Genomic DNA, 13,692 nt, shown 5'->3' on the forward strand with positions numbered 1-13,692 from the left:
CCAGACTTAATTCTTTACACTGCTCTTGCTTTGAACTTTCTGGATCCTTATTCTGATTATGTCACTTGTCTGCTTTGATCCCTTTCAAGGACATATTATAAGTTTTTAGAAGGAGAGTCAAACACCTTGTCATGTTATTTTTGGCTCAAAGTCCTCCCACGCTTCCTGCTGGCTTTTGTCATCCTGACTCATTTGCCTTCACTATAGTGAGGTCCCTGTTGTCATCTCTCCCCTCAGAACACGACTCTGATGTCTGTGTCTGCAAAATTGCCATTCATCCTTAAAAGTCAACTCAATCATGATTTCTCCCAAGAAATATTTAAGTATTTAGACAACAACATTTCACTCCCAGAATCCTTTTGACTCTTAGAGCACTGGGTGATGTAGGGACTTTTTTCTCCACTGAAAGACCCTGACAACTATTTTCCAAGAGTCAACCACTCTAGGTTTAGAACTGTTTATGTAGCTGTGTGTCAGAAAAGGTTCAGTCTAGGGTTCAAAATATAAGGTGACATTAATCTTTGCCTTAGTACATAGCTAGCTTTGGAGAAGAGATGAGATAATTTGCGTGGGAAATTCAGATCTTTCTGGTTGAGATCTCACTGACATGTGAATTGGTATGGATATGTCGGGTAGAGTCCTGACATGACGGATGTAAATGACAGAGAGGGATGACAACACATTCCACACAGTGGAGTCCAGGGTGAGGTACAGAAGGCTAAAGCAAAGGGTGGTGGTTCTAGTCTATTGCTGGCACATAAATGACCTGAACCTGCTTCATTTGGAGCCTGTGATGTGTCTACGTGAGACAGAAGAGGCTGTTAACTCCACTGTAGCTAGCTTTCTAGGATCCTTCTGATCAAAGTATGGGTGGTCTAGGGTAGGGCAACTCTCAGACCTATCAGACAATCTCCTTGTAGAGCAGACAAGGGTTAAGGTAGAAACTCACAACTGGTCAGTGTGCAGAGAATACGTGACTGTAAAGTGGACATGGATATTACCACCCTAATCAAGGCCCATTGAGCATCACTATAGAGGGATGCAGAAACACAGTAAGGGCCAGAAGCTGGGGGAAGAACAGAGCAAAGCAGTCTTCTGACCATCCCAGGTCTGCTTTGAGGCTGTGCTCACTGCAGCTCTGGTTGCCTGCACAAGACTGGCCAGTCCAGTTAACATTCTAGAACCAAATGGAAGGAAGGTCATGCTCCTCCCCCAGCTGAGGAGCTATTGAAGATCGATGGCTTCTAGAGGAGGGAGTCCATTTCCTTTAAGGGTTTGGGCCCTGGTGTCAGTGTCAGTGGATAGTCCCACACCTATAGGTATACCGGTGCACAAAGTGTACTTAGTGAGTTATTTAAAAAAAAAGACATGAAGTGGGGAGGAGGAGGGGGAGAGGGAGAGGGAGGGAGTGGGAGAGGATGTGGGAGGAATGGGAGATGACTGTGATCAAAATACTTTCCATGCATGTTTGAAAATCTCGGAGGGTTAATAAAACATATTAAGAAATTGTGAGCAAACAAAGAGAAGCTATCAAGTGCTGGTCTCGGGCAGCGTTGTACCCTCAGCATCTGACAGAAGCGAGCAGTGGCGGTAAGTGGACAGGAGCCGCAGCAGGTAGTGCCCTCTAGTGTTAGCAGTCTTCGGGTATCTGGGCTTTCACTGTCCCATGTCAACGGTTCTCAAACAGGTGTCTGAGAGCCTCGGCCCTCCAGCAGTGGCTCTCAGCCTTCCTAATGCTGCGACCCTTGAATTAAGTTCCTTATGTTGAGGTGGTTCCCAAACATAAAACTGTTTTCGTTGGTACTTCATAACTGTAATTTTGCTATGCGTTGTAATGTAAGTGTCTGTGTTTTCTGATGGTCGTAGGCGACCCCTGTGAAAGGGTCATTCGACCCTAGGGGTCTCGATCCACGAGAAGTTGAGAAGCACTGTCTCTGAAACCAGTGCCTGTAGTTTTTCTCCTCCGGCCCTTGAGAATCCTCTGCCTTCAGCTTCAGTCCTTCGCTTCCCCGTGCTTTCTTCTCCTCCTCTTATCCTTTCCTAACTTCTCTCCTGAACTGTTCAGCTGTATCTCGATGTTAGGGCTGCTGTCACTGTCACCAGCATTCAGGAAGCAGCTACTGCTGCTCTTGCTTCTGCTGCAGTTGTTGGCGGCTGACCTGGCGGGTTCTGCCTGTTCTTCAGATGTCCCATAGCTTGTCACCATGCTGAACGGCAGCTCAGCCCCCTCGCTACTCAGCTCTGCCTCTTCCGCCCAACCCCCTCTGGCCTTACAAGGTGCCAGAGGGTGTTTAACTCATTTGTTAGACTGGACGGAAACTATCCTTCTGTCCTCTCCTTGGTGTTGGACTCTTAGCCCAGTGAAAGCTTGCTGTTAGGTGGTAGATTTTTTTGTTTGTTTGTTTGTTTGGTTCTGGTTCTGGTTCAGGTTTTTGTTTGTTTGTTTGTTTGTTTGTTTGTTTTGCATTCCTCTGGTGGAGTGGGCTGAGCTGGTAACATGAAAGCAGCAGAGAAGGCAAGCAGTGACAGAGGAGCAATTGGTACCCAAAGTGACAGAAGCCGTGATGGAGCTGCACCTAAAGGAGGAGCGGCTGAAGTGGCTAGACAATTTCCTTATGGCACGTGCGGGTGTGTGTGTGTGTGTGTGTGTGTGTGTGTGTGTGTGTGTGTGTGTGTCTCAAGTGACTGAAGCTGCAGTCAGGATAGTCTATCTGCTTGTTTGACTGACAATTCTTTTCTTTTCTTTTTTTTTTTATTAACTTGAGTATTTCTTATATACATTTCGAGTGTTATTCCCTTTCCCGGTTTCCGGGCAAACATCCCCCTCCCCCCTCCCCTTCCTTATGGGTGTTCCCCTCCCAACCCTCCCCCCATTGCCGCCCTCCCCCCATAGACTAGTTCACTGGGGGTTCAGTCTTAGCAGGACCCAGGGCTGACAATTCTTTAGCTTAAGCATCCCAGGCGGGTGGAAATGTCCAAAAGTTGGGAGGGGAGGAATCAAACTGCCCCACCTCCGACGCCTTTTCTTATTTACAGGAAAACAAACCTTGGAAGGGGTGTTCATCAAAAAAACTTGCCATCAGTTCTTCTAACTAGTTCTTCTGGTTCTTCTAACTAGTGTTTTCCTATTGCATAACATCTGCCATGGTGCTTTGGGAGAAGGCCTCACCTGTCTCCCATCTGTTTGGCTAAGGCATGACCCTTCGCACAGGGCAGCTTTTCTCTTAGGAGGATATCTTCCCAAACATCCACGTCTTAAGAGATGGAAGTGTGGATGAGCTTAGCGGCTCTTGCCCTTGCCCTTGCCCTGGGTGTTTTATTTCAGGTGATGGTTCTTCGTTCTGAAGCACTTATTTTTTTTCTCAGCCCAAATGTTAGGCTCCAGAACTATCTTAGCTTGGATTACTGTTGCTGAGATGAAGCACCAGGACCAAAAGCAACTTGAGGACATAAAAGGATTTATTTTGCTTTCAGTTCCCTGTGATAGGTCATCATCAAAAGCAGTGAGGGCCTGAACTCAAGCAGGGCAGGAACCTGGAGGCAGGAGCTGACGCAGAGGCCATGGAAGGGTGCTGCTTACTGGCTTGCTCATAACAGTTTGCTCAGCCTGCTTCCTTATAGGACCCAGGACCACCAGCCCAGGGGTGGCACCACCCACAATGAGCTGGGCTCTCCCCCATCAATCAATCACTAATAAGGAAAATGTACAACAGCTGAATCTTATGGAGTGGGTTCTTTCCTCTTAGATGACTTTAGTTTGTGTCAAAGTTGATGTAAAACTAGCCAGCACAAGAATTTACTCCATCCACACTACAGCTGGTACTTTCACACTGTGCCAGTGACTGGGGGAGGCAGGGAAAGAGAGCCAATGTAAAGTCCTTTATCGGGTTGCTTCTTACTGAGATGACATTAGGGAGTGGACAGGGTCCCTCATGGAGCTATTACTGCTTTAGAATCTAGTAGTGTTTTCCATACCTGAGGTACCTTGGACCTGATTTTCCATGGCCCTTGGTCAAGCAGTTCCTCCATGTTTGAAATGTGAGGGTAGGATGGGCTTTCTCACCTATCATCATATTGATATTTAAGCTTGGTACTCTGTACTCTAAATACCACTCATTATTGTACTGTTATTGAATCTTTCTAGGGACATACTTAACAGGAAGAAGAACTCTGTGATCCATTTATGTCATTTGTCTAAGCAGTCATGGTTACAATACCTGAATCATGCTGGTGTGTGATGGAGCCAAGAGGGCTGGCAGATGACGCTACAAATGTCCACATGTCCACAATACACTGCACTGTAGCCATTGGTATCTGCTTGTGTAGCCAGCCAGTTAAGAACATTTTAAAGTCTTACTCTTTGCTTTTATTGAGACGGGCTCTTGGCAAAATAGCCAAGGATGACCTCCAACCCCTGATCTTCCTTAGTGCTGCGAGTTCTGGAGTATAGCCCCAGAAGTTTATGCACTGCTGGGAATCTAGCCCAGGGTCCTGTACTGGGTAGGCAATCATTCTGCCATTTACATAGATTTCCAGACTTTTTAAAGCAAAAATATAAGTACTCATCTTAGTCAGGATTTCCTTTGCTGTGAAGACAACATGGCCAGGGCAGCTCTTCTAAATGTAACTGGGGCTGACTTTCACGTTTAGTTCATGATTGTCATGATGCCATGATGAAACATGGCAGAATGGAGGCAGGCATGGTGCTGAAGAAGGAGCTGAGAGTTCTACATCTTGACTCAAAGGCAGCAGAAGGAGACTGTGTGTCACACTGGATGTAGCTTGAGCATAGGAGACCTCAAAGCCTGCCCCCCTCCCACAGTGACACACTTCCTCCAACAAGGCCACACATTCTAATAGTGCCACTTCCTATGGGCCAAGCATTCAAACATGAGTGTATAGGGGACAAATGTATTCAAACCACCACAGGACTTCACTAACAAAACCAAATGTTAATTACATTTTTAAGTTCTGATCTTTATGTTCTGCATTATGATACTTGGTTTTATTATTTCAAAAGGATGATAAACTCTGGTCATCATACACAGTGCTTAATTATAATTTATTTTGATAGTTGAGAAAAAAGTAGTTATTGTACATTGGCTGCTAGCATAGTTTTGGCAAATTAAATATTATGAAAGACAATCAAACAATGCCATAGCAATATATTTAAGGAATATTATTCATCTCCAAACTAGAGAACTATCAAAAATAGAAAGATTTTTCTTCACAGAAAATAGACAAGAAGTTAATAATCAAGAGATCACATGTCAAAATATGATCATACACACATATCTATACCAAATACTATCTTTATGACAATGAAGAACTTAAATGTTTTGTTGTTCATTAATTTTCCTCTAATTAGTTGAGTTAGTAATGCTAGAGGAGGGACACTACCAATTTAGACAATTACTCTAAATTTAAAATTTCATCTCAAGTGGGAAAGAATAGCTTTTATGTAGCTTTCCCTCCCTCACTCCATGCAAAATTATGCAGAGTTAAAGACTTTGAAATACTTAGAATTGTGATTTAATGTATCAAATTCTGCAAAGTGGAAAGGTAGCCTATTAATTTCTCCTTAGGGGTTTATTAGCTTAAGCCACATAAGAGACGAGTTAGAAAGACTTCCATCTATTATCGGCAACATAGGTAAATCAAGTAATATTTTATTCTCACTGTTGAGAATATAAACAAGCATTTTTAATGAACAATGGTAAACCACTCTCAGCATGAAAATATTTAACAGCTCTTCTAGGACAAGCAAGAATCTAACTTTCTTTTTATCTCTGCAGAGCATTGCAGGGAGCAGTGTGTGGTGAAGGTAAATAGCAAGTGCTTTTAGAAACACCCCAATTAATGTGCCCAGAAACAAAAGAGTGAAGGCTGGAGTGAGCTGAAAGCAAAGCCCACATGAATGTCTGGGGTGTTTAGGAGGACAAGAGTAAATTTAAAACAAAATAGTTTGTACATGTAAAAAGTTATTTCTTTCATTAACCCTCATTTGAAAAGGATTCTTTTGCTCTAAATCAGTGATTTTCTTTTTCTTTCCCTGGATAGAATTTTCTGGTGCTGAATTTCAGCTTTCTTTTTATTATTCCCTCATCCTAACAAAAGACTATTTTACTTAAGTAGCCAAACTCAGAAAACAATGTTGCCTTTTGACAACCAACTAAAGGTTCGGAAGGCGTTTCAATTCTAAAACTTAAAAAAAAAATGCCTATGTTTCGAAAAACAATGTAGCTGTTTTTCAAAGCTTTGAGAGGTCACCCTCCTCCATGACACCCTCCCTCGCTCCCTCCCATCAGTTTTGATTGTGCAGCATCTTTTCATGGTCCACACTAATATCCTACACGTTCTGCTTGCTCAGCACCAGTGCCATTATTCTCCCCATTAGCATGTGCTCAGAAGAGATGAGCAGTGTCTTTCTCTGTGTGTATAATACTTGTCCCTCAGGTATTCAACCCTTTCCCTCTGACTAAGGAACCAAATACAGCAACACACACACACACACACACACACACACACACACACACACACACACACACACACACCAGAGCTAATACCTTTTTTTCGTGTCGCCATTCAGTATTTCACCTAATTTCAAGGTCAATGTCTGTGGCAACACTGAGAGTCTGTAATATGGAGACTCATTACACACACAACAGAGATGTTTTATGCACTTGTTATCTGAAAGTAAATGCATGCTTATGTAAGACTTAAGGTGCCAAGGACAAGGACATGGTGACTATTGTCCCACCTGATTGCTTCAGGCACAGCTTGCCATCGCCATAAAACAGATACTGAAGAGTATTTTTCAAAGATTTACAAATTCACTTACCCCAGTATTCAGTAAATATTCATTGGGAGCCCACTGTGCATATGAATAGCAGGTATGTTGACGGGCCGTACAGGCTTATTGTATTTCCCACATGTTTGTTGTTTCCTAGAGGGCTTTACCAACAAAATCAGAAGAAAGAGGGCTTCTTCTGGTGAATGGTGATGAGAACTGTTCCTTATAGACATCGGGAAAGTGACCAGGCATCCCTCTAACAACTTGTGCCTAGCAGACATGTATTACCTATGGAGGAAAAGGGAGGGTTTGAAGAAAGTAGATCTAAAAGAGTCAGATTGGACTTGAGGGTAGACAGTGCAAACTTGAGTGCTTTCAAAGCTTCCCAAGTGCTATGACATCAGCCCACCTTGATTAGAGAGGTCACTTGTTTTCTGAGACAACTGCAGAGCTTTACACCTAAGAGGGGTCCATGCAATGCAACAGTAGGGCCCCACAATTAGACTGCCGTGAGTGTGTGTGTGTGTGTGTGTGTGTGTGTGTGTGTGCGCGCGTGCCTGCATGCTCACGCGCATGAGGTTGCAGGTATCAGAACCAGCTCATGCTTTAAGAATGTCATTAATTGCCTTTAATACAACGGTGTAAGTATAATCAAATCACTGCTTAGGAGAGATATCTGGGAAGAAACTTAATCTTCTGAACCGGAAGCTAGATTCTTAAGAGGGCGAATTTTTTTAGCGCCGTTAAAACCATCATAAAGTTATCCGATAAAAACACACAGTCTTACCATTTCCTTACATATTTGTGTATTTTTCCAGTTTGGTGGAAAGGTGAGTGGCTTTATATCCTTTAGGTTTTGGGGTGGTGGTGGAAGGAGGTGACCAAACGTTACTGGTAGTAGCATCAGGACTGAGGCTACTGCGAATTCACAAACTCGAACACCAAGCTGGTTCCTTGGAGAGAACATTTGACAAATCTAATGCTCAAACACCACAGCTTAGCAGCTCAGCACACTGTGTGTACGAGTGTCTCTCCTGTCTGTCTGGTCGCTGTCTGGGACCCACAGCCTGAGGTTCCTGCTCAGCTTCTTAGGAGAATGCATCATAGATCACTGGCCAAGAAGAAATCTCAATGCAAAACTCTGCTTTCTGCTGACTGAAGATGATGCCATTATAAAATGGAAAAGTCCTGATGACTCATCCGCAGTAGGCAGGCTCATCTGTAGTGCCTGTTTTTTCTCAGCCATCTTTCTCCTCCTGTTCTCCACAGTAGAACCTAATACAATCATCTTTCTACAGGCACCCCGGCACTTGCTGACTCCAAATCAGTCTTCTTTGAGGATGTGTACCTCTCATCCTCATCTGCCTTCTTGCTACTGCTTCTTATTTTCCTGTTATGACTGGTTAACCTCAACTATCTTGTGTCTTTAACCGCAGGAGCCTGGCTATCCTGACATTATATAGCTAGGGTCTTCAATGACCTCCATTTCTCTGTGTCCATTGAAAACTCGATCACCCCCACTCCAACCCAGTCCTGCTTTACCAACTTTCCATTCTTCCGGTGAGTCTTCTCCATGTTGGACATGTCAACTTTTCCTGTTTTCCTCCTAGTTTTTGAGAAAGTCTTTCTCAGTCATAGTTCAATTCTTCGCTTGTGCTTGTTTTGTGAATATGGTCTCTCTGATGCAGAGTCTTCTTCTTCTTCCTAACAGGCTCTCGGAATTTCTCTGACCTCATTTGTCACCCCAACTAGCCATCCGTGGACTGCTGTTTGTGGTGGTTTGAATGATAACGTCCCCCGCCCCCACACACTTATAGATTTCAATACTTGACTCCACTAGGGAGTGGCATTATCTGAAAGGTGTGACCTTATTAGGAGGTGTGGCCTTGGTTGGAGGAAGTGTGTGAAGGGGATGGGCTTTAAAGTTTCAAAAAGCTTCATCCAAGTCCACCATCTCTCTTCCTGCTGCCTGTGGATCAAGATATAGAACCCTCAGCTACTTCCCCAGCACCTTGTCTGCCTGCATGCTGCCATGCTTTGAGCCAGGATGATAATAGACGAAATCTCTGACACTATTAGCCTGACCCAGTTAAATGCTTCTTTTATAAGAGTTGCCATGGTCATGTTTTCTCTTCACAGCCACAGAATACTAAGACCCTCTCCATCAAACCCACATCCGTAGCTTAAATTGCTTATATGAGACTTTGGCTTGATGGATTTAACTACTGCCTGACTTTTCTTTTTAAATGTTATATGGTGTCTGAAAATGAGCATGTTTGAGTAAAACACTGTCCTTCAAACCTTTTCTTTTCTTTGGTATCTGGATGGCACTTCAAGCCTCATATATGCTCAGAGTAGAAAGGTAGGGATTGTCCTCAACTCATCAGCAACATGGTTCAAAATCTCTTCCCATCCATGGACATAAAGACCAGATCAATGCTAGCACTGCCGATGACCCCCACACTGTCTCATGATCCGTTAGAAAGACTGCACCATGCATGCTCTCTCTCTGTTCCTTATTCCTTCTGTCTTCTCAGCCCTTCTTCATTCTGGAACCAGAGCTGTCTCCCAGCAGTATCTCACTGTAGCCTCGGTTCCTACAATTACACCCCACAATGGCTTCCATTCTAAAGTCCAAACCTCACCATGTACCTCACACTGCCCTTCAGGAGCATGCCCTTCAGCCCCTTCCTCATGCCAGCATCCTTCCTCAACACACTGCTCTCCACTCACAGCAGACAGTTTAAATTCTCTGCCTTATCACAGGCTCTTCCTGTTTTGGGCCGTCTGATAGGCTGCTTAGATGTCCCTTCTTCCTCTCCTGCAGTTCGTTGTTTCTGTCTAGCAAGATCATTTATTTTATGCAGAAGCATTGATGTGTGTCCACATATTGGCATACTTCTATCACAACATTTTTGTTTTTACAACTGCACGTTTAAGTATCTTCTTTTCAGCTAGACAATAATGCAAGACACGGCCCACCAACTGAAGTGCTAGGTACTCATTATAATTAATGTTTATTTATGCCACCAAATTGAATGATATGAAAAATGCATAATCTTGCATGACCTATCAGATGGGATTCATGAATTTGCTTAACCTCTTCAGAGACTGCATTAAAATCCTCTAAAATAAGGAGAATGTCCAAGGAAATGAATGTATTTTATGTATGAACCAGAATTTCATCATCCATTCATCTATTGATGGGCAATTAGGTTGGTTGCATTTCCTTGCTATAGAGACTAAAGCAGCAATAACCTTGGAGGTACACATATCTATGTGATGGAGTGTGGGGTTCTCTGAGGATATGCCCAGGAGTGGAGCATCTGGCTCATATGGTAGCTCTATTTTTAACCTCACAAAGAACCCCCAAACTGATTTCCATAATGTCTGTATTCCCCCTGATAGCTCCAGCATTTGTAGTCAGATCTCCTAATGATGACCATTCTGATTTGGGTTAGGTGGTGTTCTAGAAAAGCTGAACTTTTAAAAATAGTTATTGGCCATTTATTGGATGAAAGATTTTTCCAGAAGAGATACAACACTCATATATCTACTCACCTCAGATAAAGAGCCCCTGATAGACAAAAGTATGGATACCACTAAAGTTCAACTTGGTGAGCCAATGAATTTTACCGAGGTTAGTTACAGAAATATGGTTGAGTGGTTACTTACAGGAGCAGAAACAACTCACAGACAGCTGTATCACCAAAGCTCACTCCAGCATGGGTGACAGTTCATAATGCTGGGAGACAGGACTACAGTGAACAGACTGAGGCAGTTCAGCAGGTTGGAGGATGTCTTTAAGCCTCTTCCAGGCAGCTCATCTCCTTTCTGCCTCTTCCAGGAAGTCACACTGGATCTGTTGTTCTGTAGCTTGCCTGGTCTCAGAGTAACTCTCAGCTATCTTTACTGTTTACTCTTGTGAAGAGAGGGACCTGATGACTGGTCAGCTTCAGGTACTTCCTGGAGTTATTTTGACTTGTTCATTATCTATCTTAAGGAGCTTTCCTGCAGGATGGAATCTTTTAATTCTAGAGTAAACTGCTATATAATAAATATCACTTGTTTCTGTTTTTTCTTATTAAAAAAATCTGCCTATTTAATTCATTAGCCCACTTGTTGAATGGAAGCTTTATTTCCTTGATATTTAGTTTCTGCTGAAGTCTAGCTTTAGGAATGTTATCTTCAAATTTAGCAGAGGGATGAGGGTGGGGGAGGAGATCAAAGGCTGCCAGCATCATGTTTGCCATGCTTAGGCCTACTAGAGCCCTTCGCTGTCTGTTTGACTATGGGTTTCAGTGTTGCATGTTCTAAATTAAGGTCCCTTTTGAGTTGAGTATTTTTGTACAAGGTAAAATGATTTTTTATTTAGTCCTTCTGCACGTAGATAAGGGTCATTTGTTGGATAGAATATCTTTCTTTTTCCCCATTGTATGTTTTTGCCTCCTTTGTTATTACATTCAGTTGTACAACTACTAGTGACCTCACCAGGTCCCAAGAGATAGTTTTAAATCAGTGCTCATACAAATGGCCCTGGTTAAACTAAGGAGGTCACCAACTCAAATAAAAAGTCACTGATCTGGAAAGGGGACTGGTAAGGATGGGGGTTTGCTAGAGCTGGAAGGGAGACCAAAGAAGTGTAGAAGAAAGAGTAATCAGAATAATATGTGTGTCTATGAAATTGTCAGAGAACAAAATTAATTCCCAAGAAAAGAAAATGAAAAACAGACAACTCTATAAAGACAAAAAAGCGACTTGTGTCGTTACATTTTAATGGGTTGAATTTTTAACTGTAGGACACAAACATGGCGGCAGAAGAGAGTAAGCATGCATGAAGAAGGAATGGCGGGGAGGACCTTGTGAAGTACAGATGTGTGGGAGTGGGTTGACCCAAACAGAGGAGTACTGCCCACACCTAAGGTTATTTCTGTGCTTCAGAGTATCTTACTCATGGTCTACTTGACACTCATCCACACAGAGTACCATACTCATGGTCCACTAGTCATTCATCCACACACAGTGTAATATTCATCCATCCACCCACCACCATCCATCACCTTGTACCTTGTGTGGTCATTATCCTATGCTGTCCCCACTGTCATTGCTTCCTAGTGGATGATCTGTGAAGAGGCACTGTAGACAGTAACATGATGGCCAAACTTTCCTCATATAAATGCATTTAAATTAAAGATATGTATGATATATATGACATCATAGAGACGGACAATTTCTTACCTGATAATGTAATTCCCTCATACAATTGAGAGTTATGAGAGGTATGTTGAAGATTAAGACTTTTTTTTTTTTAAAGAAGCGTATCGATTTCAGGAGAAAGTTGAGTAAGAAAGGGAGTGAATTTGTAGTACTGTATCAGTATATCTATACAGAGATAGTAACATACATTAAGTGGAACTGCCTAATGTTCTATGGCTATTATAATGAAAAGATGGAGGGAAAGAAGTGTGTGTGTGTGTGTTTGTGTGTGTGTGTGTGTGTGTGTGTGCGCGCATGCGCGTGCCTGTGTGTGCGTGTGCATATGTGTTTGTTTTGAGGGTTGTACTAAATCTAAATCATCACTTTTAATAATGGAAAGTCAACACATGGCATTTAAAACTATACCCCCAAGAAATAGTGTTAGGTTGACTTCTCTGAGGTTGTTGATGTTAACAATTTTATAAATTACAAAATGGTAACATTATGATTAATGGTAGTCTCAAAGAGTTGATGGAGATTATTTCTGTGTAAGGGAGTAGGAGCAAAATGCAAAATTTATATATTGCGAATTTTTTTCGCACACATGCATGCATGACATAATGTACATAAGGAGATAAGAGGACAACTTTGTGAAGATGGTTCCCTCCTTGTAGAGGAATTTTAATCCAGCAACATGGTTTCTCTGGAAAGGGATCATATCCAAAGACTTTCTAGGTCTGTGTGATCTGACTAGAAACACCTTTAATCCCAGGAGACAGAGGCAAGCAGGTCTCTGTGTTCTAGTCAGTTAAGTTCAGTTCAGTCAGTCAGAGCAGGAGGCAGTGCAGTGGTGTTTGAGTTCAGTTCTGTTCAGTTCATACAGCAGAGGCAGTTGAAGCCAGAGAATAAGAAGGTGTCAGAAGATTAGAACAGATTGTCAGAGTTAGTTCCAGGTTAAGCAGAGCAATCCAGTGAGAAGCTGAGAGAAGCCAGATTGAATCAATAAGCTTGGAGAGGAGTTTGAGTCAGAACAGCGGAGTTGAACCAGACAGAGTTCAGAAAGAACCAGAAATGGTGAACTTATTCAGTTTCTGAGATGACATTACATCAGGCAAATAAAAGTTACTACTACATCTCCTTTCACCTTTTTGTATGATCCAGGGATTGAACTCATATCATGATCAATGGTTTTGTAGCAAGTGTTTTTACCTGATGAGCCGTCCTGTAGACCCCTTTACCAGACTTTGAAGATCCATTTGGCATTTGAAACAATGTTCATAAGCTCTAGAAAAATTAAAATTATTTAAAGAAGTGAATAAATGGCTTACTTCCAAATCACCTCAGTGGAGTGACCCTGGCTAGTGGTGAGGTGTGGCTGATGGCTATAATTGATCTGATGATGCTTACCTTCTCTCCTGTAAGGACCCTTACCTTTAAAATTATGACCATTAAGAGAGCTTACGTGGAAAAGACAAAAATAGACGATTCTAATGGCTCCTTTAGAACTTTAATCAGAGATTTAGTAGTGTCTTCTTCCAATTAAGCTAATTGAAGTGAAACTCTGATTGGGTCCTGGGAGAGGGGGAGTTCCCTTTCTGGGGCTTAGAAAATAAGGAAAGTAGAAGCAGATGCTTAGCAGAGCTGGCACATCAACTCTAGAGGGCTTTCAATTATTTACTTGTTGACTGACACATGCAGGGAAA

This window comes from Rattus norvegicus, chromosome 2 (assembly GCF_036323735.1).
Source record: "Rattus norvegicus strain BN/NHsdMcwi chromosome 2, GRCr8, whole genome shotgun sequence".
In the NCBI taxonomy this organism is placed as follows: Eukaryota; Metazoa; Chordata; class Mammalia; order Rodentia; family Muridae; genus Rattus; species Rattus norvegicus.